The sequence below is a fragment of the Natator depressus genome, chromosome 24 (genome assembly GCF_965152275.1).
Source record: "Natator depressus isolate rNatDep1 chromosome 24, rNatDep2.hap1, whole genome shotgun sequence".
NCBI lineage: Eukaryota > Metazoa > Chordata > Testudines > Cheloniidae > Natator > Natator depressus.
The window spans coordinates 12,503,630-12,525,110 of record NC_134257.1 but is presented as its reverse complement, the minus strand read 5'-3'; the positions used below and the strand labels follow the sequence as shown (position 1 = coordinate 12,525,110).

The 21,481-nt window shown below is 44.4% G+C and overlaps 1 long non-coding RNA gene across 1 annotated transcript; it reads left to right on the top strand.

Annotated features, from left to right (window-relative positions):
- The first annotated feature begins 3,959 nt into the window (after positions 1-3,959).
- On the top strand, positions 3,960-20,654 carry LOC141977293 (uncharacterized). Its single transcript, XR_012636196.1, has 3 exons — positions 3,960-4,128; positions 14,899-15,004; positions 19,411-20,654. It is a non-coding gene; the product is annotated as an uncharacterized LOC141977293 (long non-coding RNA).
- The last annotated feature ends 827 nt before the right edge of the window (positions 20,655-21,481 follow it).

Genomic DNA, 21,481 nt, shown 5'->3' with positions numbered 1-21,481 from the left:
GAGACTCAGGGCTGGGGCAGGGGGTTGGAGCTTACCTCCTGGTCAGCAGCGCAGCAGGAGGGCTAAGGCAGGCGTCCTGTTTGTCCTGACTCTGTGCTGCGCCCCGGAAGTGGCCAGCCGGCCCGGCTCCTAAGTGGAGGCTTGCAGGCAGCTCTGCGCGCTGCTCTTACCCGCAGGTACTGCCACCGCAGATCCCATTGGCCGCAGTTTGCGGCCAATGGGAGTGCAGAGCTGATGCTTGGGGTGGGGGCACCACACGGAGCCCTGTGGCCCCCTGCCTAGTAGTTGGACCTACTGGCCACTTCTGGGGTTCAGCGTGGAGCCAGGACAGGTTGGGACTAGCCTGCCTCACAGCACCACCGACCGGACTTTTAACGGCCCATTCGGCGGTGCTGACTGGACCCAACAGGGTCCCTTTTCAACCGGGTGTTCCGGTTGAAAACCTGACACCTGGTCACCCTAAGCAGGAGGCAGTGGGGAGTGGAAGGGGGAGGGGATAGGGCAGGGGGCAGTGGGGAGAGGAAGGGGGAGGGGATGGAGCTGGTGCCATGGGATGGGGAAGGGGATGGGGTGGGGAAGACAAGGGATAGGGAAATGGGGGAGAGCGGATAAGGGAATGGGGGGAGGGGGATGGGGCAGAGGACAGTTGGGAGAGGAAAGGAGATGGGGTGGGACAATGGGGAGGGGGAAGGGGTGAGAAAGAGAAGGGGATAGAGAAATGGGGGTGGGGGAGTGGGAGCCCGGCATGCAGCGTTCCCTCTGCAGCAGCAGCAGCCCCAGCAGGAAGGCAGGTCACGGCAGCACCAGGAGGCACCAGAGTGGTGGCATTGCTGGCTCCCTGCAGCAGCTGGTGCTGGAGTGTCCGCAGCTCTCCTGCTCAGGTCATCACAGCAGCAGCTGGGGCTCCCCTGTTAAGCCAGCACCAGCAGCCCAGACACCACTCCAGGCTGGGGAGAGAGCCAGTGAGCATGGGCAACTGGCTTCAGTGCACACGTGCTTGTGCTGCTCCTCCAAATATAGCAGTCAAACTATGCTCAGTGCTAAATGTGCAGCAGCGGCCAAAAGTAAACCAAATGTTGGGAACCATTAGGAAAGGGACAGAGAGCAAGACAGAAAATGTCATAATGCCACTATATAAATCTATGGTACCCCCACATCTTGAATACTGCACGCAGATCAGGTCATCCCATCTCAGAAAAGACATACTGAATAGGAAAAGTTACAGAAAAGGGCAACTAAAATGATGAGGGGTATTGAACAGCTTCCATATGAGGAGAGATTAATAAGACTGGGACTTTTCAGCTCGGATAAGAGACGACTAAGGGGGAATATGATAGAGATCTATAAAATCTTGACTGGTATGGAGAAAGTGGCAAGGAAATGTTTTTTACGCCTCATAACACAAGAACCAGCGGTCACCCAATGAAATTAATAGGCAAAAGAAAAGGAAGTATTTCTTCACACAATGCACAGTCAACCTGTGGAACTCCTTGTCCAGGGATGTTGTGAAGGCCAAGACTGTAACAGGATTCAAAAAAGAATTAGGTAAGTTCATGGAGGATAGGTCCATCAATGGCTGTTAGCCAGGATGGTCAGGGCTGCAACACCATGCTCTGAGTGTCTGAAGCCTCTGTTTGCCAGAAGCTGGGAATGGGCAACAGGGGGTGGATCACTTGAGGAGTCCCTGTTCTGTTCATTCCCTCTGGGGCACCTGACATTGTTCACTGTCAGAAGACAGGATACTGGGCTAGATGGACCATTGGTCTGATCCAGTATGTCTGTTCTTATGTTCTTATGTACACCTATGCCTGCCTCCAGGGGCCCACCTTGGTTCTCACTGCCCTTTAGGCAGCATTTAAATCTGCGTCTTATCCTCCCCCCTCCTCCCCCCTTCCCAGCAGACTCGGATGCCCCCAGTGCCCAGGCCGCTCCGCAGCTCGCTCCCAGGGCTGCTGGAAAGGGGCTGTTCCCGGGCACTTGCTCTCTTTCTTTGCCCTGGACAGCGCTGGAGCTGTGACTTCCCTGGGCTCTTCTCCCTGCAGTGACCGGGATGGAACTTTGCATCTTTTGGACGCAGATTGCAGCAGCTTCAGTGCTGAGTGCAGGGGCCAGAGTGCAGCGAGCTGATCCCGGGGACTCTGGCAGCCTCTGCCCTGCCTCCCCCCAGGCCATGCACCCACCCCACATGGAGCACTGCTGCACAGAGCCTGGTATCTCCTGGGACACCTGTCCCAGAGCCTGGGATTTCCCCGCTCCAGGGGATACACACGCTACAGTCTGGGATCCGCTGGACACAGAGGAATGTGGGAATGGCTAGGAGGGCTGCATTCTCTGCCTTTCTGAACTGGGCTGCCCCCTAGCCTGGAAGCTGCCTATATCTCAGCAAAGGAAGCTGTTGTTAGCTGAGTGGATTCTTCTCCATTGGGCTGCAGTCACCCTTGCCTATTTGTCCATCACCGTATGTTCGAGGCTTAAAAACACTTCAATGGGCAATTCTACCCTGTTCCTGCCCCCACAGTATGAGACGGCACCTTGCCATAGCTGGATGAGCTCCATATCCACTATCTGCTTGAAGATTTTTAGGGCATAGACCCATGGGGCATCAGCCTGCCATGAGATGCCAAGGATTCTTGAAGTGTTCTGGGTCGTGACTGAGGGTGACTTCTGGGAGTATGTTCCTTGCAGCGCGTGGAGCCTGGAGAAGAGGGATGGGGCACTGGTGTAAGTTTTGGGGGGGCATACGTGTGGAATTGAAGCTCTGCTCCCCCGATCTCCCTTCTCCCTTCCTGTTTCCTGTAGCCTCCTTACCTTCTCCCCTGTCCCCTCCATGTTGGATCACATGTCCCTGCACTGTCTTGGAGCAGTGGTGTCTGCTGTCTGTGCACATGGCATCTGGAGCCTGCTGTGCTAGGTGTCCCCTGTCCAAAGAGGTGCTGCAGGGGAAGGGAAGTGGGGGCCTAGGAAGGTAGATGGGGCTTTGTCAGTGTCCTGGAGTCTGTATTTCAGGGGATGCTACCTGTGTCTTTGTGCCAATGTTGTCAGTTGGTGGGAGCTTCTTCTGACTGAGACTATTGTTTGGCCTGGCCACCAGAGCTTGTGGGGGTCTTCCTTGCACCCCACCCAGGTTGCTGATTTCTGCGAATTCCATTCTTAGACCTTGTCTGCACTGGCAGCAGCATGTAGGATATGGGTAGCTACATGCCACAGTGAAAGGCAGGCTGAATCCACACTCATAGTATCATAGAATATCAGGGTTGGAAGGGACCTCAGGAGGTTATCTAGTCCAACCCCCTGCTCCAGCAGGACCAATCCCCAACTAAATCAACCCAGCCAGGGCTTTGTCAAGCCTGACGTTAAAAACCTCAAAGGATGAAGATCCCATCACCTCCCTAGGTAACCCATTCCAGTGCTTCACCACCCTCCTAGTGAAATAGTGTTTCCTAATATCCAGCCTAGACCCGCCCCCCTGCAACTTGAGACCATTTGCTTCTTGTCACTCCACTGTGTAGCTACATGCAGCAGTGACAGGCCCCAGCAGGAAGGAGGCAATGGGGAAAGGCTCCAGCGGTGGGCAGGCAGTGGACACTATGCTGTTAAAAATAGCAGCCAGTGTAGACCTTGGAGAACAGTTTAGAACTTTGTTATATTAGGCTCTGTGGGGAAATGACCAAAGGAAGGATTTGGAATAGAAAACTAGTTGAAAATAGCATGAGAATAAGCTAGACAATTCAGCTTTGTCCTCTGCACTGAACAGATACAGGTTTGGGGAGGACCAGAGGGAAAACTGATGTCAATTTAAGGTATTTAAACTTCATTTATAAATATAAAATTGAACAAAACCTGAAAGCCACTAAGACGCCTTCTGAATCTAAGCACGCTGAGCAAGCCCTCCCCTACTTCCCAGCACAGAGGAGAGTCCTGCCCTTTGTGCCTGTTAGTTTTACTTTCATCTTCCTGTATACTTGCAGGAGAGAGGCAAAAGGGGTCGACAGTACCAGTCTGCAGGGAAGGAGGACCACATGCCCCAGGGGCAGATGTGTGGGGCCATATTATAGAAGGAGAATTAAGGAATGACTTGGTTATTTTAGCAGTTTGTGATCTTTAACGCGATGGAATGAAAACTGGAAGGTGAGGTTTCTGTCTGAAGTTGCAACTGAACGCACAATCTGCACTTCCCTCTGTGCAATGACGATGTACTTCAGCTGAGGTTTTGGAAGGAGAATCCCAGGGGTATTTCAAACAGAAACATGTTTTAAGGAAAGGAGCATTTAGTGGAGGTGTCTAACAGTGAAGAAAGTGAGACACTAAGAGGTTTTGTTATTCATGTTCCCTGCAGTTTTTTTCTTTCGTTTTCTCATTAGTTCTGCATTTTAAACCTTATTTTCCTCTGAATTTCCCTTTCCTTTTCTTGGCACTTTGCTTTGGGAAAATCTGTTTTTTCTGTTTAACTTGTAAAAAGTGTTTAATCAGTAATTGAATTTCTGCGGGTATGTTTTGCATGTCTGTCTGTGTTCACGTGTGTGTTTGACATGGATGATGCTGCTGTGATTTGCCAGAGAGGAGACTGGTTTGTTGAAGCCGAGCAGGTCCATGAGACCAAGGGCAGATCAGATCAGATCTTCTAGGGCCAGGGAGCAAAGTGGGTTTAAGGGACTGAGTTAGATTCTCTTTAGTAGAGCTGGCCAGAAAACAGAATTTCTGTCCTGTGGAAAATGGAAAGGTTTTGGAAGTATTTCATCCCAATTCAGGACAAAGAATAGAACCTCACATTTTTTGTGGGAGAGAAATTAAAAAAAATCTGTTTTGGGAGAATGAAAATGTTTTTTTTTGTCTTGCTGGCAAAGTGACAGACTGACCATATCTTGCAATATCCTGAACTAACTTTATGGAATTCACATAAACTCTATTGACTTAAGTTAAACCTTTTTGAATTAGGGTTAATACCTTCAGGTACATTGTGGATGTGTTGTTGTGGCATTGTATGTACCTTCTCTGGGGAACCTTCTCCATTATCAGCTTTTGAAGCCTGCCCTTCTCCAGAGAGAGAGAGACGCATATACTGGTTCAAACTGTATTCTCCAGAGACCAACAGACAAAGAAAAGACTTTTGAATGAAGAGACAGAGCTTAAAATGACTCTGGGCTTTCTTCCTGATCCAGCAAATGGACAGGACACCTGGTCCACGGAGGGTCCCAATCCTTAGCATAGGCTCGGGAGAACTTGGCCTATTGAGGCCTCATAAGACAGACAGGGAAGAATGACAGCTTGTTCTGAGCTGAAGCTCTGATGAACTTGTAGCCACAAGGAAGCCCCCGTGACTGTTCAGGGAGCTGCTCCCCGATGCCAAACCCCCATGCATCTGGACCCCCCCCATACCCAACACTCCTGCCGAGCCTCACTCCCCCACACCCAGAACACCCCCACTTAGTCCCCTGCACCCAAACCCTGCACCTGGACCACCATAACGAGCCCCCTGCACCCAGACCCTCCTGCTTAGCCCCAACCACAATCAACTGGACCACCCTGCAGACTCCCATTCCCCCTGCACCTGCAACCCCCTCAAGAAGCCCCTTTGTATCCAGATTCCACCTACACCCAGACCCACCACCAGGCCACCCACACCCACACAGAATCCTCTCACCCCACACCTGGATCCCCCCATATTAAGCCCCTCAACACTTGGATCCTGTTAGGTTGAGCCTGCCTACCCATACCTGTATCGGGGTCAGGGCTACACGTGCGTGCAAGACTCTGTCCCTCTTGCTCGCAATATTGGTATGCCTGGCACAGAGGGGCAGGGCCCCTGGGTGTTTCTGTGGCAGGTCCGACCTTGTGCTGTGTCAGGGTTGGGTGCAGCCTCACTGCTTAGTCCATGTCCCAGGGAATGGGGGCTAATAGTAATACCTCAATAGTACTCATCACCATGCATTTTTTGACAGGTTTCCATGCCCCGTTTGGGGCTTTTGTCCCGCCTTCCCACCCGTTTCTGTTGGCGCCGAAGTTTGGCGTCATTGGCCATTTTGAAAAATTTTTTGTGCGCGTTTGAATGGGGGAAGTGTTGTGCTTGGATACATGGAGAGCAGTTTAAAGTTTGGGTAAGGTTTATTGAAAAAAGGGGATTGTGTAAGGAGAGCTGTTGTTAAAGGGCAGGTTATTAAAGAAAAGAGAGATGATGGGATGCTACAGAAGAATAGAAAATGTGATAGATTGAGAGACGTTTGGGTAAGGTTTATTGAAAAAAGGGGAGCTGATGGTAAAGAAGAGAGTGTTTGTGTAACTGAACACATGCAGAGCGAAACATTTTACCCCTTTGACTGTGAATCGGGGAAGTGTTTGTGCTTGGATACATTGAAATCAAAAAGGTTATTGGCTGTGATTGAGTAAGGAGAGCTGTTTGTGTTACTGAACACATGCAGAGCGAAACATCCTACCCCATCACTGCCGGTAGTGAAATGATAGCTGGTTTGGGCAGAGCTCCTGGGAGCTAGCCCCTCCTTTTGGTGGGCCATTCAGAGGTTGTTTTACAGCTAGGTCACAGAATGCGCTTGTGGAACCAATCCTGTAGTCCCAAGATTTAGAGAAGATCTTTACATTACATTAAAAGCTATAAAAACAGGATTAAAAAGGAAATTTAGTAAGCACACGATAAAAAAGCATTAAACAATATTAAAAACTTGTTGAGTAAGCACATGGCCAAAAACTGGCTAAAAAAGCAATAAAATCCAGGTTTAAAAAGGAAATTTAGTAAGCACATGATCAAAAAGCGAATAAAAAGCATTAAATAAAAGCACATGGCCAAAAACTAGTTAAAAAAACATTAAAAGCTAGGTTTAAAAAGAAAAATTAGGAAGCACCTGATAAAAAAGTGAATAAAAAAGCGTTAATTAATATTAAAAACTAAGGCAAAGCCTATTTAGTAAGCACATGATAAAAAATGGGAATAAAAAACCATTTAGTATCAGGGTAGGTTAAAAAAAGAGAAATGTTAAAAAAACAGGGCAAGAAAAGGAAATTTAGTAAGCAGATAATCAAAAAGTGAATAAAAAAGCATTAAACAATATTTAAACCTGTTGAGTAAGCACACGTCCCAAAGCTGGCTAAAAAAGCATTAAAAACAGGTTTAAAAAGAAAATTTAGGAAGCACGTGATAAAAAAAGTGAATAAAAAAGCACTCAGTATCAGGGAAGATTAAAAGAAAGAACAAAAAAAAGATAGAGAGCACATGGCTGAATCAAAGAGAAAAAGAGAAGATCTTTACCTTACATTAAAAGCTATAAAAACAGGATTAAAAAAGAAATTTACTAAGCACATTATAAAAAAGCATTAAACAATATTAAAAACCTGTTGAGTAAGCACAGGGACAAATGCTGGCTAAAAACCTTTAAAAGCTATAAAAAGGAAATTTAGGGAGCACATGATAAAAAAGTGAATAGAAAAGCATTCAGTATCAGGGTAGATTAAAAGAAAGAACAAAGGAAAGATAGAGAGCACATGGTTAATCAAAAAGAGAGAGAGAGATTTTTTACCTTGCCTGTCTTTCTGTAAAATGAGGCAGCTGCACAGTTTAGAAATTTTCAGATTTGTTATTCCCGCCTTTGGATTGGGCCAATCAGAGGTTGTTTTACAACAGCATTATAGAGCTTATTTTTCTGAACCAATTTTATAGGCCCAAGGGTGCCCCCCCCCAACTGCTTTATGCTTATCTAAAGAAACAGACCCCCAGCATTTTACCCACCATGTAGTTTTTTAGAAGGGGGTTTTCATAAAAGTTAAAACCATAAGCTTTTAGTAACAAACAATTTTAAAAGTTTTTTTCTAGGTTTTAGGCTAGTACTGGTCATTTTTTTAGAAAGCCCAATATAAAACAACAGGCTTTTTTGCAGCTGATAGCTGTGATTAGAAAGAAGAAGTTTGCTTTTTTACCTGCTTCAGAAAAACAAACACAAGTTAGTTACATTAAGTTTTGTAATGGAATAAAGCTTTGCTTTATATTGACTTGAAAAGACACAGCCCTTTATTTACAGGGGTGTTTCAATAAAATAGAGCAGGCAGAATTACCCCAGGTTTCTAGTAACAGGCAGTTTATATTTCCCTTATTTTGTTAACCCCTGGATCAGAGAGAAGAAGTTTGTTTCTTTTGTCACTTTTTAACAAAGGGAAGTGAAAATCTTGTAAAGGAATAAACCCTTGAAAAGATACACTCATTTATTTAGTCCCAGAGGCATAAGTGTTTTAATAAAAGGTAAGCCTGCAGAAACAGTTCAGGAATTAAAAACACAAAAAAGTTTTAGACTAACATGGTCAGTAAGAACAATGTGAAAAAAGAAGCCATTGTGATCAGAAATAAGAAAGCCCAAGGCCTGCTTTTAAAACAAAATAATACCAAAGACTTGTACTAAAAAGAACAGTAACTTTAACTGTAAATAAGCTTACTATATAAAATAAAAACTTTTTAAGCATTAAAGCTAAAGCATGTAGCCCAGGATTCCTGCCCCCTTTTTTTTTAGAGGCCACTTGCTCTGCTCTTATCTGAACAAACTGGACCCTGTAACAAAAGGTGACCAGCACACACTATAAACAATTTAAAAATGTGTTTATTTGTAAAGTAATGCCTAAAATCCCCTCTTTTCTAACTTATTAAATAAACACTTTAAAAGAAAAACCCACCTAAAGACACAACCCTTTACTTACAGGGGTGTTTCAATAAAAAAGCATCCTAGGGCCTAAACCCTGACTAAGAAAAAGTTTTTCCCCAATGTTTTAGTGAGAACAACTTGAAACAGCCTTCTGAAGGTAGTGGATTAGAAAAGAAGAAGACCACTTTGAAAAACAAGGCTATCTGAAGACACAATTTTTCATTTAACCCCCTTGGCATAGGTGTTTCAACAAGTGAGTCTGCAGAAACAATCCAGGGTTAAAAACACAGAAAACCTCTTTATAAAAGTAATGTATAGTGATAAAAATGTTTTCCCACTCTGTTTTAGACGAGCACTGGTCATTTTTTTAGTAAGCACAGTTTGAAACAGCATGCTTTTGCAGCTGTTAGCAAAAACAGCCTCTGTAAACCGGTGGATTAGAGATAAGACGGCTGCTTCTTCGCCTGCTTTTTAACAAATACAAGTGAAAGTTCTATTAAGTTTTGTAAAGGAATAAACACTTTAAAAGACAAACCTATATGAAGACAGAGCCCTTTATTTAACATTTTTACATGTTTTGTTTCAATTAAAAAAAAAAGAGATGCAGAAAGCACCCCAGAGTGAAAGCCATTGAACCTTCGTAACAGTGAGTTTCTATTCCCCTTATTCTGTAACCCAGTGGATTAGAGAGAAGTTTATTTTTCTCCCCCCTTTTTAACATATCCATGCAAAAGTTATATTAAGCTTTTATTTTCTTAGGACTTTTAGATTTAAGTATGAATTTTTCTGTTGCATTATTAGAATGTCTTGGTTTTTAAATGTTTGCAACCATGTGCTGAGACACAGAGACAAGCTCCTGTGTTTGTTTTGGGTCCATAGATTTTATTAAACTAATACAGCACAGGCTGAGCTGTATTAGTTTCTCTACATTTTAAAAACAGATAAGCCTAATTAGGCTAGCCAGTGGTCCATGCACTATAGTCTGCCTTAGCAAGGCTCTGGGGTCACTCCTTCAGTTTGCTTGGTTTTTTACTCAGACTTTTTTACTAACTTTTTAAATGCTGTTAAAGTTTTAACAAATGGTGAGACTGCATTGAAAGATACTTTGTGAAAGTTATAACAAGTATTTTATTCCATTTACTGATTGTAAAAGACAAAAACAGTCGCTTTGTGACTGCATGAAGCTTAGAGATAGCCTATCTGAAGATGACCCGCCCTTTTTTCCCCTTTTCTTTTTTCTTGCTTTTTAAAACCTAAACCGAGGACAAACAAATTTTAAAAAAAGCCACAGAGATCAGACCATGGGGGTAAGAAAGCTGTCCTGAGTTTTAGGGGCATGTTGATAACTCTTTTACTGAAACGGTTTTGTAGGCAGCCATTTTGTGTTAGTTGTTATGCTTTAGCATGGGCAAGCGTTTGTCATTTGGAAACACTTTTCCACTTTATGAGGTATTACCTTCTTCCTGCAGTGGGACAGTCAGGGTTTGGACGTTTCAATTTTCCTGAGGAAAACCCTTTTTTTTCCCCAACAAAATTGAATTTTTCCTCCAGAAAATTTTGATTTTGTGAAAAGACCATTTTCCTTTGGAAAATCATTCTGACCGACAGTTCCCAGCCAGCTCTGATCTGTATGGGCTGCCTGTCCAGCTAGCCAGTCTCCTGTAGCGTGTCTGAGAAAGGGTTGGGAAGATGGCAGGCAGGATGGTATGGGCTGGGGAACAGGATTCCTTCTCTCTCCCTCTATGAAGGTGTTGGGGGGCAGGCTAGGTGGTCACCCTCAGAGGTGATATGAGCGGGAATGCCCAATCTCCCCCCACAAGAAACTCCAAGGGTGAGTTCTTAGAGGTGGGAGGTGTTAATGGTGAGGGGATATGAGGAAAATGGGGGATGGATCATAGGGACAGGTGGGTGTTTGACATGATGGCTGGATGTTTGTGCTGGGAGAATAGGCCTCATTTGCTATGAGGCAAGAGGGGCCGTTGCCCCCCCCCCGACCTTGGTTTGGCCCCCCTACTTTTCCTGAGTCTATATGCTTTATGCCCTCACCCAACTTCTCAAAGATATAATATAATCACATGTACTGTTCTGTATGCTGACACACCTTTGTCCCCTCCAGAACTGTTCTGAAATGACATCGCTGTAGCATTTCCCTATGCCGAGGGGAGAACGTAGGTACTCCACCTCCGTGAGAGGCAGTAGCTATGTTGACGGGAGAACTTAGCTCCCTTGGCACAAGCGCTGTCTACACAGGGAGTTATGTCGGTATAATGATGTCTCTCAGGGGGGTGGATGTTCTACCAATGTCAGTTTATAGTTGAGACCTGGTGTTAGGGAAAAAAACCTGGTCATGCTTTCTTTGAGCCCCGTAAACAAGCAAAAAAGGGCATGAGTCCAATTTTTATAATCCTTTTAAGATTGTTTTTGAATATCATATAACTGCTTACAAGTATATGAATGGTACAGATTGAAAAGGATTGTGCAGCCTGGTACAAGAGGGGATGGAGAACTGAGGGATTACACCAAGCAAAGGAACATTTAAGCTTAATTTCCTGAGAAGTCTATTCAATTGTGAGTAATTTTCTAGTGGAAGTGCTGGGAGCCCATCACAATTTAGTCTGGAGAGAGCACAGTGAGGGACAAGTCTGCTTTGGATCTCCAGCTTCTGAGATTTTTTAGAAGAGGTTTTAATTATATGAAGGCAGGAGGTATTAAAAATCTGTGCCCACCGCATCCCACTCATGACGTGAGCTGGAGATCCTCTCCCCCGCTGTCTGCCTGGTTAATCCCTCAGCCCTTGTTAGCCGATGGCCAAGGATGTTTGGTGAGGTGCCAGCTATGCCCGTTTTATACCATCCATGACTTTAACCGCTAGGACGCACTGTCCCTTCGCGGCGGGCAGCCTGGGCTAGGCTGACGGATGCCCCAAGGTCCTAAACACCCGTGACTTTAACTGCTAGAGCTCAGAGCTCCTTCGCAGTGGGCAGTCAACACTGACTGACAGGTGCCCCAATGGCAGCACTAAGAGCCTCTCCACACCCTTGACTTTAACTGCTAGAGCTCAGAGCTCCTTCGCAGTGGGCAGTCAGGATTGACTGACAGGCGCCCCAAGAGTTTGCCCCGTGGAGGCGGCACAACTCAACACTAGGCTCTTAGTACTCTCACCTAATGGCCAGGCTTTACAGCCAAAACGGCTGAGGTTCTTTAATTGTGTTGGCTGCTTTACAGTAAACCAGAGAAACAAGTCAGGCTTATGCACAAATGGTTACCAAAATTTATTAAACTAGATTCTAATCATGTGATTACAAAATTGCTAGTGCCTACTTATTTAAATGTAGAGATGTTACACACACAAACAAGTTACAAAACTGAAGCCACAATCCCAAAGAAAGAAAACAAAGTATAGAGCTCTATTTCAAAATATGTGTACACTAAAGATAAGAGATCAGGTGTGGGGCTTCTTACCCTCCTTGCATCTCTCGATTCCAGCGGTGCCAAGCCAGGATCAGTCACTCAATTCCGCGGAAAGACGAATAAGGGACAAGGCTTAGGGACCCTCTTAGCTGCAGAAGCCTTGGGAGGCTGTCACTTATCTGACCAGCAGATAGATAGTGAAAAGCACTCAAAAATCATGGTGCTGTAGGTCCCCTACTTATACCTCTGTACTCCTTTATTCTCTTTCTCCTTTCTTATGCCAAATTGGGGCTGGTCTGTCTGGGCGACGCCAGCTCTCGCAAGAGTAGTTTACACTTGCAAGGGAGAGAAACAATAAGTTTCGACTACTGGACATTCCTTTTATTAGGGTAAATATTTTCCCACCTAGGATGTTGGGGTGTGTGCATCACGCTATTTAGTAGGGGCTAAGAGCCATGTCTGTCACAGCTTCTCTGTCTGCTGTGAGCCTAATCGTTGTATATGTTCCCAGAGGCACATTGTAGCAGCACACCTGTGCTTCTAAAGGCTGTGCTGGAATTTATGTTAAGTGCCCTGTTGTTTTGGCTCCCGTGTGTTCCCAGCAATGCTGGTCTGAGGTGGGGGGCTGGCTGTCTGGCTACAGCCCTCAATAAGGTCTCCTTGTGCAATCTCACTGTATTCTTCGGCAATATGAATGAATACCTCAAGGAGCTGTCTGCACTTCGCAGGGGGCCAGGACACAGGACTGTAGTAAATAGGTACATAAGAGATAACTGGCAATAGTTCTTTGTTCAGGGCAGTAATCAGCAGTCTAATGTATTTCCTGTTGCCACATGAACTTGGCTGAGTTCCCAGCTCTACAGTTTAGAAAGACCTAGTACACCCTAGTAGGGCCCCACCCCCTGAAACATGGAGTTGATTTTGTCCAAAGGTGCGTAGAGCGGAGATAACAGATCTCAGAAGGGGTGAATCTTACTAGCAGCATTGAAAGAATATAATCTGGCCCCTTCTTACTCCACATCACTACCCTGTGCAGTCTTTACACTGCATCCGCTACTCACTTCCTCAGCTCAAATTAGTGCAGTCCCATGACTTGTCTCTTAACACTCCTTTCCCCCTGCCCTCCAAACTTGCTTACAATCCAACTTACAATTTACAATCCAAACTTGCTAGGACTTCCCTTTCATCCCTCTTCACTTGTGCACAACTTTCCCTAACTATCCCCACACCTGGCTTGATTCTGACCTTGCACCATCCACAACACCCTATGGCCTACCCCGCTTCCTGAGCCTGCAGTGTCCTCGTTAACCCTAACATACCAAGGTGTCACTCCTCCATGTCCTGATCCTTTTCTGATCTTGCTGCCTCATCTTGCCCCATGGGGTTGATCTCCATGCCTCCTGACCCACTTGCACCTGCTGGCCCTATACTGACCTTGCTTATCTCTAGGCCTTGCCCCAGGTTTGATTCTATACATAGACTTTTGTTACCTCCCTAAACTCCTCAGTACATCACAGAGGATTACAAGGGTGTGTGTCTCGTGAGCAATGATGGAGAGAAAGTAAAAGTCCCTTCTCTATTGATTATGTTGTTCATGCGCACCACTGTGCTTTGTTGGACGAACATCAGGGGTAGGTGTGTGTGTGTTTTGGGGGGGGGGGATGTTTACATCATTGACTTGTACAATATGAAAAATGCCAGACATTGGAGAGAAGGCTTCCAGTGTTGCTGTATCTGTGTTGGCCCCAGGGTACTAGAGAAACAAGGTGGGTGAGGTCACATCATTGATTGAACCAATGTTTTTTTTCTTTCGTTCTTGACCATGGTGTTATAACCTGTTCATACATGTACACGTGCCCTATGCACGCCATACGTGTACACGCGCCCTATGCATGCCGTACGTGTACACGCGCCCTATGCACGCCATACGTGTACATGCACCCTATGCACGCCATACGTGTATACGTGCCCTATACACATCATACGTGTATACATGCCCTATACATGTCATACATGTACACGTGCCCTATGCACGCCATAGGTGTACACGTGCCCTATGCACGCCATACGTGTACATGCGCCCTATGCATGTCATACGTGTACATACGCCCTATACACGCCATACGTGTACAGGCGCCCTATGCATGCCGTACATGTACACGCGCCCTATGCACATCGTACGTGTACATGCGCCCTATGCACGCCATACGTGTACATGCACCCTATGCACGCCATACGTGTATACGTGCCCTATACACGTCATACGTGTATACATGCCCTATGCACGCCATACGTGTACACGCGCCCTATGCACGCCATACGTGTACACGTGCCCTATACACGTCATACGTGTATACCTGCCCTATGCACGCCATACGTGTACACGCGCCCTATGCACGCCATACGTGTACACGCGCCCTATGCACGCCATACGTGTACACGTGCCCTATACGCCCTTTACTGAATCACTTCTGTTTGTGACTGAGTCACCCACTGGAAGCAGGAGGATACTGATATGTGATAGAAATTCCCATGGATCTCAGGTAAAGGTCTGTGTTTTGGGAAAGTTTTATAGCTGCAAGCGTACACAGCAGACGACTGCAGGGTATATGTCTGTAGCTATTCACTGTAAGATTCTACTCAAGGTTCTAGTTTTTTTAGGAAAAGACATAGAACCAAGGCTATGACCTCTTGAATCTATTACAATCCTATCTTTTTTTGCTCAAGAAGTGGTGTTAACTGACATCCTTACAGGATAGTACCTTGGATAATTATATTTTTTCTACCTAAAATTCCTCTTGTAATAACAATTATTGTTTTTCACTTTTCCTCCCTGAAATTTTTTGTGAAGTTGGAATTCTACAAGAAGGACATGGCCATGGATGCAGACAGAGAACCCTTGGAAAAGATCAGTCTGAACGAATCTGCCTCTAAGATGGGGGAGCAAAAAGAAAAAGGTCAGTAATTCGAAAGGGACTGTAATCTCCAGAGCCTTTTCCTACTGACATGCCACAGACCAGTGACTAGCAAAGGGACACAGTTTGAGATGAAGCTAATAGGACAAGAAAGAGATCTTGGCGTCATTGTGGATAGTTCTCTGAAAACATTCACTCAATGTGCAGCGGCAGTCAAAAAAGCAAATAGAATGTTGGGAATCCTTAAGAAAGGGATAGATAGTAAGGCAGAAAATATCATATTGCCTCTATATAAATCCATGGTACACCCACATCTCGAAACTACGTGCAGATGTGGTCTCCCCATCTCAAAACAGATATATTGGAATTGGAAAAGGTTCAGAAAAGGGCAAAAAAAAAGATATTGGGTATGGAACGGTTTCTGTATGAGGAGAGATTAATAAGACTGGTTTCAGAGTAACAGCCGTGTTAGTCTGTATTCGCAAAAAGAAAAGGAGTACTTGTGGCACCTTAGAGACTAACCAATTTATTTGAGCATGACCTTTCGTGAGCTACAGCTCACTTCATCGGAAGTGAGACTGGGACTTCTCAGCTTAGAAAAGAGACGACTAAGGGGGGATATGATAGAGGTCTATAAAATCATGACTGGTGCGGAGAAAGTAAATGAGGAAGTGCTATTTACTCCTTCCGATAACACAAGAAGCAGGGGTCACCAAATGAAAATAACAGGCAGCAGGTTTAAAACAAACAAAAGGAAGTGTTTCTTCACACAACACACAGTCAACCTGTAGGACTCTTTGCCAGAAGATGTTGTGAAGTCCAAGACTATAACAGGGTTCAAAAAAGAACAAGATAAGTTCATGGAGGATGGGTCCATCAATGGCTCCCTGCTGTAATAGGCCCCTAGCCTCTGGCTGAGTTACTGAAATCCTCAAATCATGAGTTGAAGACTTCAAGTTACAGAGAATCCACCTTTTATTCCAGTTTAAACCTTCAAGTGACCCGTCACCCATGCTGCAGAGGAAGGCAGAAATCTATCAGGGTCTCTGCCAATTTCCCCCGGGGGAAAATTCCTTCCTGGCTCTAAGTGTGGCGATCAGTTGGACCCTGAGAATGTTGGCAAGACCCTCCAGCCTGGCATCTGGGAAAGAATTCTCTGTAGTAACTCAAAGCCCTCCCCATCGAGTGTTCCATCTCTGGCCACTGGGGATATTTGCTGCTAGGAGTCACAGATGGGCCACATGCCATTGTAGGCAGTCCCAGCACACCATCCGCTCCATAAGCTTATCAAGCACAGTCTTGAAGCCAATTAGGTTTTTTGCCTCCATTGCTCCCTTTGGAACTCTGTTCCAGAACTTCATTCATTTGATGTTTAGATATCTTCATCTAATTTCAGGCCTAAACTTGTTGATTGCCAGTTTATATCCCTTTGTTCTTGGTCAACATTGGCACTTAACTTAAATAACTCCTCTCCTTCCCTGGTATTTATCCCTCTGATATAAAGACCAATCATATCTCCCTCAGCCTTCTTTTGGTTAGGCTAAACAAGACAAGCTCTTTGAGTCTTTCCTCATAAGGTAGGTTTTCCATTCTTCTTATCATCTTAGTAGCCCATTATACACCTGTTCCAGTTTGAATTAATTTTTCTTAAACATGGGAGACCGGAATTGAACATGGTATTCCAGGTGAGGTCTCACAAATACCTTGAACAATGGTACTAAAACTTCCCTATCTTTACTGGAAGTGCCTCACCTAATGCATCGTAGGACTGCATTAGCCTTTTTCACAGCCTCATTAGTGGCTCATAGTCATTCTATGATTAGTCAATACACCCAAGTCTTTCTCCTCCTCTATTGCTTCCAACTGATAAGTCCCCAGTGTAGAGAAATTTTTTTTGTAGTTAGTCTCTAACTGCATAGCCTCGCACTTTGCACTGTTAAAATTCATCCCATTTCTATTACTCCAGTTTTCAATGTAGTCCAGATCTTCTTGTATGATATTCCAGTCTTCCTCCATATTGGCAATACCTTCCAACTTTGTTGCATCCAAAAATTTTATTAGAACACTCCCACTATTTGTGTCAAGGTCATTAATTAAAATATGACCAATCCCGGAGGAAGTCCCCTAGTAATCTCCCTCCAACCTGACAGTTCACCTTTCAGTATGACCTGTTGTAGCCTCCCCATTAGACAGTTCCTTATCCACTTTTCAGTTCTCATGTTAATCCCCATCCTCTCCAATTTATCTAATAATTTCCCATGTGGAACTGTATCAAATGCCTTATTGAAATCCAGGTAGATTAGATCGACTGCATTTCCTTTGTCTAAAAAAATCAGTTATCTTCTCAAAGGAAGAGATCAGGTTGGTCTGGAACAATTTACATTTTGTAAAACCATTTTGTATTTTATCCCAGTTACCGTTCTTAAGTATTTTCTCTTTCTGAATTTGTTCCAAGACCTTGCATAAAATTAAGGTCAAACTAACAGGCCTTTAGTTTCCTGGATCACTTTCCCTTTCTTAAAAGTAGGTACTATATTAGAAATTCTGTAGTCATGGAATCACTTTTTTCTCTTTCATAAAAATAGGGACTATATTAGCAATTCTCTACTCATAGGGTACATCCCCCAAGTTTACAGATTCATTAAAAATCCTTTGCTGTTGAGCTTGTAATTTCATGTGCCAGTTCCTTTAATATTCTTGGATGCAGATTAGCCAGGACCCCCAATTTGCTCCAATTAAGCTGTTTGAGTTTGACTTTCACCTTGTGTGTGCTATTTCTATATCCTCATTTCCATTAGCCTCCCTGCCACTAATACTTAGCTCCGCATTACCTTTATTAAAAACAGAGGAAAAGTATCCATTTAGTTGTTGGGTCATGTCTAGATTATCTTTAATCTCCACCCCACCCTCAGTGTTTAGCGGTCCCTCTCCGTCGTTCCACGCTGTCTTTTCATTTATGTGGCAATAGAACCTTTTACTGTGGGTTTAAATTTCCTTTGCATGGTCCATCTTGGTTTTTGACTGTTCTCACTTTTCCCCTACACTTTCTGACCTCCTATGCTAGGTGTGGAGCGAGTGGGGCCAAGTCTCCTCCCCTCTCTGCCCACTCCCCACGAACTGCTCGCTTGCATTAGGGGAAAGGCTCAAAGTGAACATGCCCAAGGATTCGAGGTAGCCTGTGCAGGGGCAGAAGGGGTTTCTTTCAGAGGAATTTGGGCACCCAACTCCCTAGGAGCCTTTGAAAATCCCAATCTAAATTCCAACTACAGACTCTATATTACTGATGAGGAAGAGCATGCCCGAAGGAACCCAGCTTGATCTCAGGTCCCAGGTTGAGCTTACAGGGCAGGCAACTGGAAAAAAAACAACACCTTTTTCATCTGTACCAGGGCAAATTGAGCATCAATTAACTGAGACAATAAAGAGGGACGCGCACAGTGCCATTTTACAGGGATTTTTCTGACTCTCTCCACATTTCTAAATAAGTTTAATCAGTATTCTATACACATCATAGAGAATGTAACACTTTGCACATGTTGGAAAACTGATGCCTGACATTCAGGTGATAACAGGGCTAACAACAATCTATGGTTACAAGGGCAGTAGGAAGTCAGGCCAGAATTTAGTGCAATATATGTTTGGGCATGATCAAAAGCACACTGAAGTCAGTAGGAACCTTTCCATTCACTTCAGTGGGCTCTGGATCAGGTCCTCTGTATAGCTTGTATTGCATTGTTCCTTATACATAAAATAGCAAGAAGACATGCAGATAGGGTGCCCTATATGTACAGTGATGTATCATTATACATGGATACGTGCTTAAGTCCTAAAGAGTTTGTTAAAATATCATTTTAATGTCTCAAATACCTATAATACTAAATAGCAGGTTTTTACCTTTGTTCAGTGTGCTGGGTGTATTAAGTAAATCTTCAGAGTGTAAGGACCCAATATAAAAAGAAATAGGTGCTTTCCCCTGTAAAGTGAATATTTCTTAAGGGTTGGAACTAGGGTCGATTTTTAAGCAGAGGAAAGGGGTGAAATCAATAGGGATCTTTCCAATGACTTTTTGGGGACAGGATTTCATGACAGTAGTGGGAAGAGAAATGAGGACATCACTGGATGTGTAGTCCGCCAGCCTTCCATTAGATTTTGTGCAGTACATCACTCTATCTGGTGCTCATAGAGAAGGCGGCAATAGGAACCTTTTGGAAACGGAGATTTTCCATGTAGGCTTGGATGATTAGTCTCATTTGTGAAAGGTTACCACCAAAGTAACCATCAACCCTACCAAAATACTGATAATTTCTATACTGGCAGATCTTCTGACCACAGTAGAAAATCCATCCCTGCATTGATTACTCTACTAAACAGAGAGCACCCAATCCCCCCCCAAAATGAATGGAAATGCAAAATTCCACTCATATGCTTTACGTCTTTTTCATTTTTAGCCTTGGGAAACAGCAACCATGCTGCACCATTCCTGATCTCCAGCCTCCAGGAAGGGACCTCTGTACTGAATACTTACACAGCAGAGGAGGAGAAGAGCAAAATACCTCCAAAGAACAAGGGCCAGATCATTTTTGATGACCACACACACCTGAAATGGGTTGAGTGGGAAGGGTCAGTTCCAAGTGGGGCAGTTTCCATCTGGAATGAGGCGGCATCTCGCACAGACTATGTCTGTGCAGAGGCAGGATGTTCTGTTGGGTTTTTCAATGAAAGCAAAGGTCCATATTGTTACTATTCCAATGCTGATCAAGAACATCGCACCTCAAACTTCAGAATGTTGGTAAATGAGGATAACTTTGAAGTGCTAGAGTGGAAGAAAGAATCATATGGTTCTGTTCCACCAAAGTCAGTTCCAAGCTACCCAGGAGTTAACGTTTTTGTTGGTAGGAATGGTTATGGCTTAGGGAAAGTTGTCCCTAGGTTTGAAGCTTTCTTCTTACCTCATCATGGCAAAGAGAAGTGTTACAAAGAATACGAAGTTCTGACTGTTAACATACCCAAGAGACAGCAAAAGTTCAGTATTTAATAAATAAGGCAAAATTTTCTTACTGGCCAATTCCAATCTTAACTTTGTCCAAAATCCTTAACAATTTTCAAAAGATAAAGGAAACCGTGACTAATCAGCAAAATTGGAACATTGGTCACCCAACTTGAAATGGAGTGATTTCCACTATCAGCACAAAAGTTCCCATTTTCAGTGGGACATCAGTATGTTTTTCATTAGAGATAACTTTTCCATCGTATTGGTACCAGTCGTACCAAGCTGCGAAAACATCCGTCCACCTGTGAAATGAAAGTCCCCATCATTCACGAATGTGAGGTGGTCATGATGGGTACAGAGATGAGGACTCATCTCTGTACCTAAACAGCCACACTCATCCATACACTTACCAAACCGGAAAAACTCTTACCACCACCATTCGGGAAACATGCACCAACATCCACATCTCAGATGTGAACGCTGAGGTGAGACTGTGACAGCCCATAAGAAATGCTGAACTGTGTCCAAGGGAGTCTGTCGTCCCAGTATCAGCAATATAGAAAATACTAGCTCTACCTCAGGCTCTCTCTTTCCCCAGATATTAATCTTTCCATGGAATTAGTAGAATAACTTTATTGTTTAACATTTTATTCAGGGTTATTTTCTTTAGATACTGAAGGTTGGGACCAAAACCAGCATACAACCCCCAAGGAACACCTCCGTATCCATTAGCCACTTTATTCTCTGTTCTCATGTCCCTGCTGCCATGTATAATGCTGAACAGCCACAGGAGAGTAAAAAGATGATAAACATTGTGCATCAGATTTATTTTCCTGTTGTTCAGATGGTTTTTAGCGTGCCCATCATTGTCGTATCTAAGTGCTGCATAGCTGAATTAATTCTGCATTGTGAGGTCCATGGTAAGGTTCTGGCATGGATCCACAGGGCAAGCTGGCCTCTTTTGTCACGGATCCACAGGATCATGGCTATGGCCCTGCTTTGGAACAGTCTCTAAGAGAATCATAGAATCATAGAATCATAGAATATCAGGGTTGGAAGGGACCTCAGGAGGTCATCTAGTCCAACCCCCTGCTCAAAGCAGGACCAATCCCCAATTAAATCATCCCAGCCAGGGCTTTGTCAAGCCTGACCTTAAAAACTTCTAAGGAAGGAGATTCTACCACCTCCCTAGGTAACGCATTCCAGTGTTTCACCACCCTCCTAGTGAAAAAATTTTTCCTAATATCCAACCTAAACCTCCCCCACTGCAACTTGAGACCATTACTCCTTGTCCTGTCATCTTCTACCACTGAGAATAGTCTAGAACCATCCTCTCTGGAACCACCTCTCAGGTAGTTGAAAGCAGCTATCAAATCCTCCCTCATTCTTCTCTTCTGCAGACTAAACAATCCCAGTTACCTCTGCCTCTCCTCATAAGTCATGTGTTCCAGACCCCTAATCATTTTTGTTGCCCTTCGCTGGACTCTCTCCAGTTTATCCACATCCTTCTTGTAGTGTGGGGCCCAAAA